We start from the raw sequence: 18,810 nt of genomic DNA on the forward strand, positions 1-18,810 counted from the left end.
GCCTTTAGGGGGGGTGCCACTTCCGTTTTCTTCAGTACGTGGTCTGGCCACTCCTGGAGGCCCTGCTGGTTGCCGCACGACACTGCCCTCCACTCGGCCAGGCTCCCTGGTACCTCGAGTGCATCGCTGTGACCTTCCCTGTCCTCAGGCTTTGCGATTCTCATTCCTGCCGTTGGTAGTCTCCATTGATGGCTAAAACCACTAGTCTTGTGACTGGCCAACATTATCAAAACAGTGGCGAAGAGCAGCAGATATCTTCCCCCCCACCCTCACTTCTGACATGCTGAACCATGCATGACCTGGGACACGTCAACGGCGTGGCCCAGGGTCTGAATGTCATCTCCCTGGCTGGGTGGCTTCCCTCAGGACCTGCAACTCCAGCGCCTGCCTTCTCCAGGTCTGAAGAACTGGACTGAAAGGTTTTGGAAGGCAGTTGTGGGTTTTTAAATCTCTTATCAGGATGACAATTCCCCGTGTGTATCTCGAGCGCTTTGAGCAGTGTGGATAGTCATTCATCCAGGTGCGTCCATAGTTTGCTGAGGCTGGAGCGCCCGGCAAGAATCCCCGCCGGCAGCTGGCGTCTCCGAGCACTCCCCCAACTCTCACTGCGCTGGGACAGCAGTCGCTGGCTGCGGAGGGCGGATGGACACAGCAGGCGACACGGAGGTTTTTTGTTGTTGGCATCGAATTTAAAAAGAAGCCTCCAGCTCTCTGCTCAGCTTCAGGCAGTGTCTGAAGACTGTACAAGCATCTGCTGGAAAGAGGTTAATTCTTGTAAATTTCTGAACTTAATTTCTCACCCGTCTGCAACGGCTGTAGGTGGGCTAAAGCACAGTCTGAAGTTCTTTACAATATTCATTTACTGTTTCCAAAACATTCTGCACCCGACATTATAGCAGTCTTTGCTAGCCTGGTGACAATGAATCCTTCGGGAGGGCTCTGCGAAGCTCCGGATCTGGGGGACCCGTGCATGTTGCTCAGGCTCTCACTCTAGCTCCACACGGACCTGAGACACAGAGCACAGATACTGAACAAGGGAAGAAGGCCACAAACTCACCCCTGACCCATGGCAGCCCCAGGGGGCGGCGCCTGCGGCAAAACCGCACTGGCCCACCCAGCAGTCGGGCCCAAAGAGCCCTGGCTTCACCTGCTCAGCCTGGTTGGTTCTCTTTTAAGATCACTATTATTAAGGTGTAATAGGGAGTATAATACACCATGATAAAGTCAATTATGACTCAAAACCTGTATGCTGGGGGCGTAAAAACTATAGGAAAAAGGCACCCAAATACAGACTAGTTGGTAAAGCTTTGGGTGATATTTGCTTTCACTTTCTTCTCATTCGTTTTTCTTATTATGATGTATATTGGTTTGTCTCTGAAAATATTAGTGCTAAAACACTTTAAAATGTTAATTATTCATGGTCTTACAGCTCATTGGGGCTTTTAGTAAATTAGGAACTCACAATCTCCTGGCAAGATCCAACCAAAGAAACATTGAGTACTTTACCAGTCCAGGCCCACTCCCAACTATTCAACGTCCTAACCACCACGTTCTAACCACGTTCTATTCCCTAGAGGGCGGTGTAACTGGGCCTCTGGACAAAGGCTGGATGTATTGACTGACAGCAGGTTACTTTTCCCTTAGCTTGCTTGAAAATGTAAGAAAATTGTCCTTTATGAGTTCAGTCTTACTGTCACTAGATTACAACATCAATAAGCTACACTAACAAAGTTATAACATGCAAAGACCCAAAAAAATTTCAACAGATACAACACTATTGGCAGTTTAGTTTTCGTAAGTATTATTTGAGCCGGTCACTAGAATAGACAGGGACAAAGAATCATTTTATTTACTTCATTCATTCAGCACTAATGACAGAATTAAAGGAACTTTTATAATCTTTACAAGAGAGGGAAGGGAATACCACTTAGTAGACTAAAGGGTCAATGGCAAAGACTAGAAAAATAATCATACCTTGAAGCCTAATAAGTCATCAGACAAGCTTTAGTATCAAAGGTCAAGTACCTATAGAAATCTTGCTCCCACCCCTGGTGCCTGCTGCCTCCTCTCATAGCCCATGAAGAAATGAAGCTGAAGTTTACTTTTTTCTCTACTTTTTCATAAAACAATTTTTGGATATTAAGAACTAATGGCCTCTAATTAACTTTAACATGTCGAACATTTTAGTCACTAATGAACATTATGGGACATTACGGCAGCGTGTGGTTTTAATAGAAGTTTTAATTACCGCTTTAGTAAAAAAGTGTAGTATGCTATTACAGGTATAATCAAAGGTATTCTTTGCATTAATATAATCAATTACATTGAACTAAAACTTTAACTTTGATCTATACTTTAAATATAGGCTCTAAGTTTGTGTTAAACAGAGAGAACTGACCACAAATCTAATTGTATCTCCTTCCTTTTAGGGATATCACATTAGAATTAAAGACATAAAAAATGTTACTCATAATATAGGATGAACAGCAGATGACTTGTAATATTTGAAAGCCGAAGACTCCACAGAGCAATGGGAACAGACAGGCAGAACAGGGGAAGCCCAGCCTTGGCGCCTAGAGAGAGTGGCTGGGACAGGAGCGAGCAAGCCGGCTCACCTTACAGAACCTGAGACAGGCTCAGAATTCAGAGGCCTGGCCCCAGGATCCTTGCAGTGAGGCCAGACCATTAACAAATGTCCCGCTCACACCTGGCGCTTCCAGTCACATCTTAGGAGACAGCCAGGGACCACTACACATGTAAGGAAAGCCAACAAAAGCAAGAGAGATCAAAACAGGAAGAAGAAAATTAATGAGAGTGATAAAATTCAGAAGCGAATGAAAACTTTAAAAAATGCTTAAGCAACTTCCAAAATGCAAAAAAAAATTGCATTGGTGAAATAACCAAAAGTCATTTTAAAAGGGAATGACAGATCATAAAAGAACTCCATAAGCCAAAAACAAGATAGACAAAACTAAGAATTCAACAGAAGGGCTGGCTCATAAATCAAGGAGATCTCCAGGAAGTAGAAAGAGACAAAATGAAAAATAGCAGGGGAAAAAATGCTGAGATCTGTGCAGGAATACTGGTCTAAGAGTTCCCGCTTCTGAGTAATAATACTAGACAAAAGAAGGAATATAGAAAATATGAAGTAAACAAAACTATTTACTCAAAGGAGAGGAGGTCTGCAGACTTCATAATCACCACAGGAAAATGAAAAGGTACAAAGTAAACTGTATTATAAACTTCCACAAGCACAGAGGTACTAAAAGGTACTAGCAGCTTCCAGAGAAGGCAGGGGTGGGGGAAAATTGCTAAAATTGCTAATATACAATGTATCATACAATGTCAACTTGCTTAAGAGCAATACTGTAAACAAGAAAACAATGGAAATGTCTGTAGAAGGCAAAAATTAGTTCCAACCTGGAACTCTGTGCTTCATCCAACAGGAAGCATTGCAGACAGGCGAGATCACTAGGTCCCGTGGAGGCCCCTCCTCCCGCCTCCTAACATGGCTCCCTCATTCTGAGGGCTGCCCAGTGTCCTGTACGGAGGGCAGCAGTCTTTGACCAACTCAATGTTCTTGACTGTTTGCGTGTGGTCTGCTCCAGGCTCCTCTAGAATGTAAGGATCTGCATTGGGGGAGGGGCGTTGTCTTCTGTATCACTGTTCTGTATGTGGTGTGGTGCCCATTAAACATCTAACTGTTTTCGTGTACCCAAAACTAGTTACGTTTCTCCCAATTTTCCTGTATCTTCTAAGATTTTATCTAATAATATCTTTTGATTTATCATCTAAGATCAGCATGACTTTACTTTCAGATCTTAGAGTAGGAATTCTGAATTAAAGACACGAGAACCACAAAAACCTAAAGGGGAAGTTCTAAAGTCCAGTGAAAAACCAAGAGTAACTTTCATTTAGGATTAAGAATATTTAATGTTAAAATACCTTAACTACACAATAACATCCTAATTAGATAAGAAAATATACCACTTGAATTCTACAGGGAAGTACAATGCATCCATTTTTATCTGTATCTTTAGAATAAAGCATCATAATGGGATGGTGTATGGTTTTACCTTTTTTTTTAGATGTTATTTATTTATTTATCTTTAGAAGGGAAGGAGAGGGAGAGAAACATCAATGTATGGTTTCCTTTCGTGCATCCCCTGCTGGGAGTTGGCCTGCAGGGAACCTGCCTGCAACCCAGGCATGTGCCCTGACTGGGAATCGAACCACGATCATCTGGTTCGCAGGCCCGTGCTCAGTCCACTGAGCTACACCAGCCAGGGCCTGGTTTTACTTTTAAAGAAGGCCAACCAGTCCTGGCCAGGTGGCTCAGTTGATTGGAGCATTGGCCCATACAACAGAAGGTTGAGGGTTCAATTCTCAGTCAGGGCACATGCCTGGGTTAAGGGCCAGGTCCCCATGGGGCCCATGAAAGGTAACCACACATTAATATTGCTCTCCCTCTTTCTCGTTCTCTTCCCTTCTCTCTAAAAATGAATAAAGAAAATTTTTAAAAATTATTTTTAAAGTTATGCATTAGAGCTTCATGCAGTTGCATGGAAATACGTCCTGGAGGACTATCTAGATGTCCAGCAGAGTTCCAGGAGTTTTATTCATTACTTCTTTTTAGAACAAAATGTACACAGCAGCACATAAAAGCAGATCTCATTTTAAAAAATAAACATATGCATACAGAAAATTCAGAAAGAATCAACACAAAAATATTAATAAAAATTCTAGATAGATATTTTCTAAATCTTTGATCATTTTTATTGTTGTTCGAATACAGTTGTCTCCATTTTCCCACCACCACTTTCTCCTGCCCCACCCACTCCCCACCTCCCACCCTCAATCCTACCTGGCTTGGATTTTGTCCATGTGTCCTTTACACACATTCTTTGATAACACTTTCCCTTCTTTTTCGTTATTTCCCTCTCCACTCACCTCTGGTTACTGTCAGTTTGTTCTTTATTTCAATGTCTCTGATTATATTTTGCTTGCTCGTTTTGTTGCACTTATATGTGAAATCATGTGATATTTGTCTTTTACCACCTGGCTTATTTCACTTAGCAAAATGCTCTCCAGTTCCATCAATGCTGTCGTGAAGGGTAGGAGCTCCTTCTTTCTTTCTACTGCATAGTATTCCATTATGTAAATGTACCACAGTTTTTTGATCCACTCATAGCTGATGGGCACCTAGGCTGCTTCCAGCATTTGGCTATTATAAATTGTGCTGCTATAAACATTGGGGAGCATAGGTTCTTTTAAATTAGTTCTTAGGGTACAATCACAGCACTGGAATTGCTGGGTCAAAAGGCAGTTTCATTTCTAGTTTTTTTAGAAAATCCCATACTGTTTTCCACAGTGGCTGCACAAGTCTACATTCCCACCAACAACGCACTGGGGTTCCCTTTTCTCTGCAGCATCGCCAGCACTTGCTGTTTGTTGATTTGTTTATGTTGGCCATTCTGACCAGTGTGAAGTGGTGTCTCATTGTGGTTTTAATATGCATCTCTCTGATGGCTAGCAATATTGAGCATCTTTTCATGTGTCTCTGGATCCTCTGTATGTCCTCCTTGGAGAAGTGTCTGTTCAGGTCCTTTGCCCATTTTTAAATTGGATTGTCTGTCTTCATGGTGTGGAGTTGTGTGAATTCTTTATGTATTTTGGAGATCAAACCCTTGTCTAAGATATCATTAGCAAATATATTTTCCCGTATGGTTGGTTTCCTTTTCATTTTGCTAATGTTTACTTTTAGCCATGCAGAAGCTTTTTATTTTGATGAAGTCTTATTTGTTTATTCTTTCCTTTATGTCCCTTGCTCTAGGGGACATATCAGTGAAAATACTGGTGCATGGAATGTCTGAGATTTCCTGCCTATGTTCTCTTTTAGGATTTTTATGGTATCACGACTTATATTTAAGTCTTTTATCCATCTTGAGTTTATTTTTGTTTATGGTGTAAATTGTGGTCTAGTTTCATTTTTTTGCATGTAGCTGTCCAGATGCCCTAACACCATTTGTTGAAGAGGCTATTTTTACTCTGTTTTATGTTTCTGCCCCCTTTGTCAAATATTAATTGACCAGAGAGACTTGGGTTTATTTCTGGGCTCTCTATTCTATTCCATTGATCTTATGCCAGTGCCAGACTGTTTTGATCATCATGGCCTTGTGACATACTTGATGTCAAATATGGTGATCCCTCCTACTTTATCAAAATCAATTTAGTTTCTTCTTTCTCAAAAGTGATTTATTTTCTAAATCTTTTACATGAAAAGCTTATTACTATTGCCACTAAAAACAGCAAAAGAAAAAGAGGGTTTAAAGTAGCTACTAAAGAGGTAAGATGTGTTGCTCAGAGATTTTTCCACTTAATATTATTGGTTCCTTCCCTACTTACTCCTCAGGGGCAGGGGGGGAAAGGGGTAACTTCGGAGAAAACCTTTAGCCAGAAAATTATAAAAGCTCATAAGGTCAGAATATAAAAGGCTGTGAGAAAAGTTGATGAAGAATAAAAAATTGGATAATAGCACCTTAGTGTCTTTACCATGTTCCTGCTACCACTATCAGTTATATTATTTATACCACTATCAGTTATATTAAATACACTGACAGATAAATGCAAAGTAGAAAATTATTTAAGTCTATCTGAAATCTATTCTAGGTTTTTAGGAATATCTCTTGGGAATGGCTTAAAGAAACCATGCTGTACTCTTTTAGAAAAACAAAGAAGATTATTACTTCATGTCAGTAACCAGATAATTCAATCTCCATTGTAGAAAAATGGGGTGAGACAGGCCCACTTTATGGTGAAATTATAAAATAAGAGCTAAATTCAAAAAGGGGTGAATTTAGTGCCACCACAACTGAATCTGCACATCTCTCATCTGCACGTCAGCCTCTTCTGTTTGTGCCGTGCGCCACGGCCACTGCCGATCTCCCAGGCTCAGTTCCTTCATCAGAAGAGAGGGGAACACACACGCACAGGAGCCGAATGAGATATATGTGAAAGTGCACTGTAAATCTTAAAGAATTGTATAAAACATGAGCATCTAGGAACACTACCCAACCACTAACTGGTTTGTAAAGTCACTCAGAGGCTTACCTTACAGCACCAAGCAGAGAAGACATTTTCACAAGCTCTTTTTTGAATATTCTAAGAAGGGCATACTTCCCAGTTATTGTACAAAGCCACCACGTCCACTGTCTGGGGAAATCCACAGGCTTAACTAGTCTAACTTTTAAAGAAATTAAGGGCTCAGCTAAAGTGTAAATAGAATAAGATCTAGAAGGCATTTCCTCTAGGAAGTCATCTCTGGCATTGAAATGAAACAAAAGGACCAATGGTGGCTTTCACATCTTTATGATGAACTATCTTCTACTTGAAAGAACAGTCTTCTTCAGCCAAAGACTAGTTCCTCTTCATTATTTTAAATCGAACATTTCCCCTCCCCTCTTTCTCTCCTCCCTCTTCCCAACCCCCCGCCACTTGGTCTTCAGGGTTTTTTTACCCACATTCCTAATTGCAGGACTCTCTCTGGCGGGAGTGGAGGGGGCGGAGCCATGGAGACCCATTGCTTGCAGGATCTGGTGTCTCAACTCCCAAACCTGTATGTTGCACATTAAAGCCCAAATTTGTTTTCTTCTCTTTCGAAACTTTTGACCAACAGATCAGGCAATGTAAAAGGCAAGTCTGTTGAGTCACTGAGGTAAGATGAAGGCAGATTTGTGCAAAAGTGGAAATTTTAAAGCAATCCAAACTGTGGGTTCTCCTTTGGGTGAAAATAAAACACAACAAAAAAACCCATTCTCTGCAGCGCTGCCAGTAACATTTTATGCCGTTCAGTTGTACATTTTTTCTCCCACCAATTAATTTTCTTCTGTGTTTAAATCACATTTGGAAGGAAGAAGGCAGCTTCTGGAAACAGCCGACTGGAAACAGCCCACCTGACACCAGTGCTGGCCCAGCATGGGGCTGGCACTGGGCTTCAGGCAGGAACAGCTTGTTTCCCATGGGGCACCTCCACTCCTCAGTTCTGTCACCACTGTCACTTGTCCCTCCCCCCACGGCCGGCCTGGTTAGCCTGGGGGGTTCGCAGTTCACGCAGACTCCGAGGATTGCCCGGCTGCTGCAGGGCTGCAGGAATCCAGCAGGGCTCGGGGCCGGGCAGCAACCCCTCTGCTGCCCAGCTACTACCTTCGCTGGGTGGACTAGGCTGTGAGGACTGCGACCAGCGGGACTCACTGTAAAAGTGGTGGGGACCAAACAAGCGCTGAGAACTACATCCACTTCGGGAAGAGAGGACAGCCAAGCCTTCCCCTCCTTCCGCAGCCACCTCTCAACTGGAGGCCAGTCTCCTAGCGGGTGCCACCTGAACAGAGCCCATTATGTGGTCACCTGGTTACGAGGGGCCAATCATGTCATAGCTCTCTTTATGTGCCCACCTCACAGGGAAACCATGTGACTTACAATGCCCCGCCCTCTCCACCTACCCCACTTCTGCTGTCTTTCCCCTTCAGCGCCAAGCACCCCAGACTCGGGTGTCCACTTCTCGTGGGCTGCAGGAAGCCCAGCAGGCTTGGCTTAAGCAAGGACCCCAGTTTCGTCAGCAACTCAGTTCCATCGGGTCTGACAGCTGGCTAGTTTGATGTGTTGCTCGCCGAACATATTTACACAGTAAATGTTGGCTGTTTTGTAACTAAACGCCCCACCTCACTGCCTTCCCAAAAGTGTTTGTTTTCGTCTGCACTCTGACCGTGGCAACCCCTGGGGCCCTGGTCCCACTCTCGGTAAAGAGCTATGACAGTGTGTCTAAAATGAGACTCAAGGACATGTCACCGCTCCACTTCCTCATTGGTAACCTTGGGACCAAACTCGTTCCTCCCCGCTTGAAAATGCAGGAATTTACCAATTTGCGTTCCTCACCTCAGTTTCTCCCTTCCGTGGAAGGCATTTCCAGATTTTCCTTTTTTCCCCCATCACAATGCTTAAAGTACGATTTTCTCACACAAAACTGAGGACCACCAAGAGGCGCCCCACAATCCTGATTTGATGAAGATGATGGTGATGATTAACATCTGGCTTTCCTAGGCCGTCAACCTTGCTTCCGGTGAGGTGTTTATTTAACCACCCAAAACGATCCTCTTTTATAGACTTGACAGAAGAAACTGACACGCGGAAATAAACTAAGGTCACATGACTGTTGTGAGGGAGGGGGCTTGGCGGGGTGGGCCCAGGATTTGGTTCTAGACAGTGGGGGTCCCTGTAGGCACTTTATCGTGATTATTGGGGAATAAAGGTAAAAGTAAAGTGTGGCAGGTAAAGTTGTTACTGCAGGATTTTTACGGAAGAACAACTTTTTGGTGTGAGTTTTAAATATATTTCCCGTCATTTGGTATTAAGCCTCTCCTACGCTCCAGGTGCTGGATGTGCGGAGTAGTCCTCCTTCAGCTCCAGGTGGATGGGAAGACGAAGGCTAGGAGAGTGGCCGTCCGAGGTCCCACTGGCTGGCAAGTGCTTAACCCGGGGACTCAAACCTAGATCTGTTTTTCCCAAAGTAGTTAGTTGCTGACAGGGGAACCCAAGTGGCAAAGATTTTAGCTTCAGTCCTAATGGGTAGGTTTAGGTGACTAATGCATGTGAAAACAGCTGTTATTACAGGACCTGGAATGCAGGACCACATGACTCCAGGAGGCTGAGGAGCAATTCAGCCTCTGTGCCCCAGGGGGTCTGCAAGGGATGGAGGTGCCCTCTGAGCCCTGTGTTCCAAGGAGGGAATGCCAGTGATACATAAAGCATTGCTGATCAACAGATAAAGAAGTACTAGGGAAACCGCTGCAGGACTGCAACTCTTACCCAAGTAACCTTTCTTCCCAGACCCCTCACCTGCCCTTTCTTCTCCATATAAAAAGGTCGGCTTGAAATGAGACCTTAAAAAGGTTTTTGAGGATACATAACCCACCATCTTCTCATATCTCCGGCATCTGAATAAAGTGCCTGTGAAGATTCAATTCTTGTTTCTACCTATTAGTTCAGGTAGTGACAGGCAGCACAAACGCTGACTCTTCCCATTGCAACGCTGCGGGGAAGACTTGGTATTTATCCTGGAAACATAAATGAAACAAATCATGTGAACTTGAGGAGTCACTATCAGATGGTTTTCAGTGAGGTTATTCTGGACAATAAGTCAGAATGAGAGAAACACAAAACCGATTAAGACACTCTGTATTCATCTAGAGGAGAGATGAGGGTTTAAATTAAATGTAGTGCCAGTGACTGGAATAAACAGAAAGGATGTGAGCTCACCTGGGAAGTAGAATAGAAGTACTTGGTGACTACACACAGAGAGAAGAGAAGAAGGGAGGCAGAAATAACTGCTGGTTCTGGCTTGGTGACCGGGTAGACAGCACCAGTTCTCTCCCAGAGAGAAAGAGCAGGAAGGCGAATAGGTTTGCGGAGGGAGATGATTTGGGGTTCTGTTAAATGCAACATTGAAATGGAGCTGAGATTGGATACAAACTTCTTTATGCTAAGTTTGTTTTGTGACACCCCAATTTATATTTTCAAAAACAGCACACGCTAAATCAAAACAAAAAGCAAATAAGAAAATTTCTTAAAGTTCACACACTAAGAATATCACATTTTGGTGAATCCATGGAGATGATGATGTTATTTTATTTGCTATGATGCTCTGAAAGAGAATACAATAAAACTAGATCAGATGCAAGAAAAATTGCATTGCAGTCAAGTGATCAGAATTACATATTTTTTGTGCTGCAACTAACAGGGTTTCATCTTGAGTATTATAACTAGTGATTCCCAAAGCACAGGACGTCGTGTGTGAGTACTATGTCCATTTGTTCTAGGAAGAGATATCAGATATCTGATATTATCTCTTCCTGTCCATTTGTTCTAGGAAGAGATAATAGATATCACCATCATGTTCGCAAAGGCATACACGAACAAAACCACTGAGAACTGCTCTACCCAATTTGATGTGGACTAACTTCTCTCAGTTCAAACTCCAGATAATTATAATCCAGATTCGTCAGTCAGGGGGCATTCGGCGGAGCTGATGCTGATATTTTAGTGAGCTGTCCAGCGCCCCTTCCATCTCTGTCTTTCTACGCTTTCTGAACTCTTCTCCTGCCTTCTCTCTTCTCCCAGCATGTGGGTTTCTTTCAGCCAAGTGAATCAATGGAGATGAGAATGTTAATCAATTTCCTATGATGCTCTGGAAAAATAATAAGGGTGTTAGCGGGCCATACCATCAGGGCAGTTAAGGCTCACTGGACAGGCCAGTTCTGGACACAAATGTCCGGTGTGATTACAGTCCCAAGCCTTGGGGCACATTATGAGACAAGTTTTAAGAAGGGTGTTGAGACTTGGAGCTTCTTTTGCCTTCTTGGGCCCACTCTTTCCTGCTCTTTAGTGGCTTGTTTTCTTCCAGTTCCATTGGTCTAAGCTCAACAGGAAATCTAAGGTCTTTCTCAGCCCACAGCCAGTATTTCCTCAGGCCACGTCCACATGGGGGTGGAAGGGGCTTTCTCACCTGGAAGTGCCCTGTTCTGACTCCTGGTGTCTAAAGCAGATGTCGCTGGCTCTGCTCCCAGCTCCAAAGTGCCAGCACCTGGTTTGCACTGAACTAGTTTCATGCGAGAGCAGCCTTCTGTACTTGCCCAGGAAATAAACTCACAGCAAAATCTACTTTAGAACAAGGCAGAGTATAAAGAAACACTATAAATGCCTTCAACTGTGTTTCCCCAATCATTCCCATGCTCCTTCTGCCCCCGACATTTTTATGTTTCATTATTTCCAATGGTACGTCTAACATATGTCAACTTTTAGTCTCTTAAAATAGACTCTTTGGCCAAATGGACTTACTGAAGTTGGGACCATTTTGCTTGCAATGATTTAACATGTTACCTTCAGTTTCTTCTAGAAGATTTTCACCAGCAGCCTCCTCAAATCAAGCTGTTCTTAGAAACACCGCAGGAGTTTCGTTAAACTTGAGAGCAATGAAAAGTTCAAAGAAGTCTTTGGAACCAATTTTGCTCCCTAGACACAGAGCTTATCGCTTTTGGAACACAATTATGTCCATGTGATGGCTCTATGGCCCTATTATGCAGACACATTGTTTTCATCCTCACATTGTGACATCTACCCTGAAGTGCCTCTAGAGTTTTTCCATCATAAAGGGTTAGGGCAGCAAACTGGGTAAATGTCAAGATCAGGAGTTCTGCCTTATGAGTCACATTTGAATAGAAAGCTTGCGACCACTTAGATTGCATTGGTGGGGGCGGGGTGGCTAAGGTTTCCACCCCTCTGCTGAGCTGGCCAGGCTTCTGCAGGGTGTTCACTTGCTGGGCCTTGGCTGAGTAATGCTCCCGTCATACTTACCACACATATAAATTATTTAGAATACTCCTCTAAAAAACTGGTTATGCACTGAACGCTTTGTCCAGGAAAGGGAAAGAAAAACCGAGAGCACAGGAGCAGCTGATCCAGTGTCCAACTCAGTCTACCCTGTTCTTTGTGTCCACAGGGTTAGTGCTGCTCCACTTTGGCCATCTGGTAAACCTCTACTCGTTCTCTGAGGTTTATCCCAAGCAGAGCTTCCTCTACAGTACTTCTCTGACTCCCTCAAGGCTAGGAGGTCTGCATCTTCAGTGAAACTAGTTTATTCTGCAAACCCTTACAACAGAGCAGCCTTGTATCACATTGCATGGTGACACTTTACTGATACCCCTGTTGGACTAGACACTCCATGAGGAGCAGAAAGTCTAAGGTCTGGCTTGCAGCTGTCTCAATACACTTTTCTTGAATGAATGAATGTCTAAATAAATTGAAAGTTTTGATAAAGGCATTACAATAAAAGATCATTAGAGGCCAATATTCCCATGATGACTATAGATGGTAAAATCCTCAACAAATATTAGCAAATTGGATCCAGGAATACATCAAAATGATCATACATCATGACTAAGGGGGATTTATTTCAGGGATGCAGGGCTGGTACAATATCCACAAATCAGTAAAATGCGATACAGCACATAAACAAGTGAAAGATAAAAAATCACATGATTGTATCAATAGATGCAGAAAAAGTATTCAATAAAATCCAGCACCACTTATAATAAAAACTTTCAGCAAAATGGGAATAGAGGGATCATACCCCAACATAATAAAGGCCAGGTATGGAAAGCCTACAGCCAACATCATACTCAAAGGGCAAAAATTAAAAGCATTTCCCTTAAGAACAAGGAACAAGAAACATTTCCCAGGAACAAGACAGGGATGTTCATTTTTACAACACAGTACTCTCTTATTCAACACAATACTGGAAATCCTAGACACAGTGATCAGAGAAGAAGAAATAAAAGGCATCCGGATTGGAAAGGAGGAAATAAAACTGTCTTTATTCACAGATGACATGATAGTATACATAGAGAACACAAAATTAATATCCAGAAATCTATGACATTTTTATACACCGATAATGAACTACCGGAAGGAGAAACTAAGAAAACAATCTCATTTAATATTGCAACAAAAAATAAATAACATACCCAGAAATAAACTTAACCAAGGAGGTAAAAGACCTGAACTTAGAAAACTATAGACACTGAAGAAAGAAATAGAGGAAACAAATGGAATCATATACTGTGTTCATGGATTGGAAGAAGTGATACCATTAAAACGTCCACATTACCCAAAGCAAACTATAGATTCAATGCAATTGCTATTAAAATACTAATGGCATATTTCACATATAGAACAAATATTCCAAAAATTATATGGAACCAGAAAAGATCCCAAAGAACCATAGCAATTTTGAGAAAGGAGAACAAAGTTGGAGAAATCACACTACTTGATATCAAACTATACTACAAAGTCATTGTAATCCAAAGAGCCTGGTACTGGCATAAGAACAGGCATGCAGATCAATGGAACAGAACAGAGAGCCCAGACATAAACCCATGACTTTATGGTCAATTAACATTTGACAAAGGAGGCAAGAGCATACAATGGAGTAAAAATGGTCTCTTCAATAAATCGTGCTGGGAAATTAGACAGCTATGTGTGAAAAAATGAAACTAGACCACCAACTTACACCATACACAAGAATAAACTCAAATGGATTAAAGACTTATATGTAAGTGGCAAAACCATAAAAATCCTAGAAGAAAACACAGGCAGTAAAATCTCAGACATCTCTTGTAGCAATATTTTTGCCTATATATCTCCTCAGGCAAGGGAAACAAAGGGAAAAAATGGGACTAAATCAAAGTAAAAGGTTTTTGTATAGCAAAAGAAACCATCAACAAAGCGAAAAGATAACCTACTGTATGAGAGAACATATTTGCCAATGATACATCTGATGGGAGTTAATTTCCAAAATATATAAAGAACTTATACAACTCAACACCAAGTAGACCCAAAATCCAATTAAAAATGAGCAAAGGACCTGAATAGACACTTCTTCCAAGAGGACGTACAGATGGCCCATCAACCTATGAAAAGAAAGCCCAACATCACTAATGATCAGAAAGATAAGAATTAAAACTACAATGAGATATCACCTCAGATCTACCAGAATGGCTTTCATCAATAAGTCAACAAACAATATGTGCTGGCTGCGGTGTGGAGAAAAGGGAACCCTAGGACACTATTGGTGGGTTGCAGACTGATACAGCCACTGCGAAAAATAGTATGGAGTTTCCTCAAAAAATGAAAAATAAAACTGCCTTTATTTGGCCCAGCAATTCCACTTCTAGAAAACATACCCTAACAATTCCAAGACATTCCCTCGAAAAGCTACATGCACCCCTATATTCACTGCAGCATTATTTACAATAGCCAAGATATTAAAACAGCCCGAGTGCCCATCAGTAGATGAATGGATAAAAAAGCTGTGCTACATTTACGCAATGGAATACTACATGGCTATATTAAAAAAAGGGAAATCAGCATGGCTTCCATACTGATGGTCTGGATGGACCTGGAGATTACTGGGCTGATTGAAATAAGCCAGTCAGAGAATGACAAATACCAGATGATCTGACTAATGAACAAATAAAGTAATAAACCAAGTAATTAACAAAATGAAGTAATGCACAAAATAGAAACAGAGGCATGTATACATGAAATAGACTGACAGCTGTCAGAGGGGAGAGGGTCAGGGGGGACTGAGGAAGTGACAGGATTAGCCAAAGAACATAAAAGTTCAACCCATGGTCCCAGACAACAGTGTGCTGATGGCCAGAAAACAGTGTGCTGATGGGTGTGGGGGTGCAGCGAAGGTGAGAAAAAGGGGTGGGGGAGATGGCGACCTGTGTAATAGTGTCAACAATAAAAATAAAGTTAAAAAAAATCAATTCTCCAAGGCTCAACGCCTTATAAGTCAATTCATTCCATTAATACCAGCCCCAGATGCCCAAGTCCATGGTCACTGAGAACTGTGCCCTCACTGAGAACTGAGAACAGGCATCCTCAGCAGCCTGAGTACGTTCCTGTCCTGCAAGGTAATCTGCGAAGTTCTCGGATGAGAGGTTATATTTTTGAATTCCCACATTTTCAGGCAATAGCAACACAGGAGAGTTACCTAGACAGACAAGGGGCCGCTGTATCTGTTTGATTTCTACCTGAACTGTTTTTTTTTAATATAAAGTACAATATAAAACAGCAGGTATCCTTCCTCCTTAAAAAACCCGTAGGTTTTTATAGGAATCTGACTATCTCTGCTAATCGAGTTGAATAAAGCTGACTGCCCAAGTGGGCTGCAAAATCCATGGCTGTGGACATTCTTTTCTCCATTTCAGGTGGAAATCTAACATTTCTGTGAAGCACATATCAGTGCTTTATTCTTTGTCCTCAGTGGACAAAGGTTTAGCATAAGGCAAGAGATCACTAGAAAGCATCCTCTTTTCCACTTTTTTTCTTTATTCACTGACAAGGAAACAGACAAGACTGTAGGAGTTCCTCATTCCTCACTCTTTTTTTTTTGAAATATTTTTTAAAGATTTTATTTATGTATTTGTCTTTAGAGGGGAAGGAGAGGGAGAGAAACATCAATGTATGGTTGCCTTTCGTGCATCCCCTGCTGGGAGTTGGCCTGCAGGGAACCAGCTTGCAACCCAGGCATGTGCCCTGACTGGGAATCGAACCGCGATCCTCTGGTTCTCAGGCCCGCGCTCAATCCACTGAGCTACACCAGCCAGGGCTTTCATTCTTACTCTTTACTGACAGATTTTATGATTCTTGTAACAGGTAATCAGCTCCATGACCAAATTTAGCTTCTAGCTAATGACAAAAAATCTTGTTCTTAATTAGAAAAAAAAATTTTTTACCTAAAGAAGCTATTTTACTGGTGACTCACTATGGTTGGCATTGTCTAAATTTTATTTAACTTACTTGCCTAATGTCAATTGAATCTAATTTAAGTAACTTTTGCAAGTTCATTTTATAAATTTCCTGTCTTGACATGTTTTATATAAACATCCTAATTTATTTCAGTCATCTCTTAGTTTACAGATTTAACCACTTTTTAATTTGCTGCTTAATTACCAGAACCAATAGTTCAAATGCTTTTGCCCCATGTTACTCAGGGTCAAAAATATTTGGAGAGTAAAATATTTAATTATCCTAGTCAAATGTATGCATTAAAAGCCCAATTTTATTTTATATTTTTATATTTTATTTATTTAGCTTCCGAGAAAGGGGAAGTAAGGTTGAAAAAGAGGGAGAGAAACATCAATGTATAGTTGCCTTTGGAGCACCCCCTACTGGGGACCTGGCAGCAACCCAGGCATGTGCCCTGACTGGGAATCGAACCCACAGCCCTTTAGTTTGCAGGCCAGAACTCAGTCCACTGAGCCACACCCGCCAGTACTAAAAGCTCAATTTTAAACAGCCATTTCACCCTTAATTTTCAAAATAAAATGCTATTTTCTTATCAAGTTCCTTAAACTCTACTACAAACTTCAAATTCAAATCTGTGAGATTATAGAAGACCTATCCCCCTTTAACTGGGATACAGTGATTTAAATCAGCCCCCTGGAAATTTGGGCTATAATACTTCTGTAACAGTGGAAAATTCTAACGATGGGAAACTGTAACCCACCCCACCAGTCTTTTGACATTGTCTCTGTAAGTGCAGACTCTAATATGTGCCTTGTGGATATGAACAGCATGATTTTGGAGGAATCCTAGGAACTAGTTTCAAAAGAGATAGACTCCAGCCTTCAAGCATCCCAGCTCCAGATTAGCTGACCTTCAGTGGTGGAGCCAGGATGACAGGAAGTCAGCAAGATGTGAAGCCAGGATGACTAAACCAGGGTGATGCACACAGAACTATTTATCACTTGCCTTATCAGAACGGACTGTGCTCATTGCGAACTCTGCAATCCTCTCCCTTGGTCTCTTTATTCTTTTCCCCTCTGCCTGCTTATAAAAGCCTCTGCCTCCACTGAGAGGTGGAGACGGGCTTTGGGACCCGAGTCCCTCATCTTCCAGATGGCTGGCATCTGCAAATAAACCACATTCCTGTACATCTGCACCTGCCTCTGGAGTATTGGGAGGCAGCTGGACCTGCGTCACACTTTTGACTTAGTCTTTCACATTCTTCCATTTCTATCTAGTACTTGTTACTGATGTCAGGCCTGATTCTCAGATACTGGCATTATTCTAAAATGCAGAACTAATTATTGAAATCATGAATGTGTCAGGCTTTCTGGAACATTGTGTGATCAGCAGTCCATGAACAATAAAAAAGGGATAAGTAAAAAATATTTCTTTAAAAAACCCCTCAGGGCACACACAGACTCAAAGCCCCAAGGGCACAAGCAAGACAGCAGCCAGGACTGTCCCTCCGACCAACCCTCTGAGTGCTCCTGCCACCTCCCTGACCAGCCACAGCCACCAAGCACTGGGTTGCGCAGCTCCTCAGCCTACCCGCTGTCTCATCCCGCCCGGCCATCACGCACCCGTTTTTGCACTGCTACTGGGCGCCCCCCGAGGCCGCACAGTATCCCCGCCCCAACCACCCCGCCGTGTTCCAGCCTCTTCTTCAGGACCAGCCCCCAACCCCGTCCAGAGCAGTCCCCTGGACGCCGTTCTCGCGGATCACGACAGGCCTTGAGCCAGGGCCTTCTTCCCCGCCCACCGATGCCACGCGGATCTGCTGGACGGCAACCTTAGCAAGGGGGAGCTGACGCCCGCCATCCCGCGGGAGCCCCGCGCCCTACACAGCGCCGCGCCCTTTGCGGACGCGGACCGAGACTGGCGGGTGCAGTTGCCCAGGCCGAGGGCGGGTGGCGTCCGCTGAGCGCCAAGGTGGTGCCACGAAATGAACGTGCGCGCGCGCGCCGGCAGGGACACCTGCGCGGCTACACTACCTGCCGCGCTCCGCGTACCCGCAGCGCCGGCACCGATTCAACTGCGAGCGTCTGCCGGCTTGACCGCCAACCTCTCGCCGCTCGCCGCCCTGTCCGGGCCCCTTCCCGGCAGCCAGGGTATTATTGCTTGAGGGACGCTCGCAGCCCACCTGCGGCTGGACACCACAACCTCCCTCCTTAAGCACAACTAAATCAAATGAAGTATTTATTTATTTTCTCGAGTAGATTCGTTACCAATACGATTTTTTTAGCATGCTAACAATGTTCTCTTATGTAATTAATTCCAATAGAATATGCCTGGTTCAGGGAGAGGCAGCCTTTATAATTTTAAATATTACTAGGTAAAGCAAAAAAAAAGTCTTTCGTGAAAAAGGCAGCTACGGAGTATTGTAAAGCACATAACCAGTAT

The 18,810-nt window shown here is 42.9% G+C and overlaps 1 protein-coding gene and 1 long non-coding RNA gene across 2 annotated transcripts in view; both read right to left on the bottom strand.

Annotated features, from left to right (window-relative positions):
• Positions 1-260: 260 nt before the first annotated feature.
• Positions 261-8,552, bottom strand: LOC118981988 (uncharacterized). Its single transcript, XR_005065448.1, has 2 exons — positions 8,499-8,552; positions 261-754 (listed from the first exon to the last, which is right to left on the bottom strand). It is a non-coding gene; the product is annotated as an uncharacterized LOC118981988 (long non-coding RNA).
• A 6,941-nt stretch (positions 8,553-15,493) lies between these two features.
• ZNF697 (zinc finger protein 697) overlaps positions 15,494-18,810 on the bottom strand; it is a 42,457-nt gene continuing 39,140 nt past the window's right edge. Inside the window, exon 4 of the transcript XR_005065435.1 lies at positions 15,494-15,506. The gene's annotated coding sequence lies outside the window, so the exon portion shown is untranslated. The remainder of the gene's footprint in view (positions 15,507-18,810) is intronic.

Source organism: Sturnira hondurensis, unplaced genomic scaffold, assembly GCF_014824575.4.
Source record: "Sturnira hondurensis isolate 20B ecotype Veracruz unplaced genomic scaffold, ASM1482457v3 Scaffold0024822, whole genome shotgun sequence".
Classification (NCBI taxonomy): Eukaryota; Metazoa; Chordata; class Mammalia; order Chiroptera; family Phyllostomidae; genus Sturnira; species Sturnira hondurensis.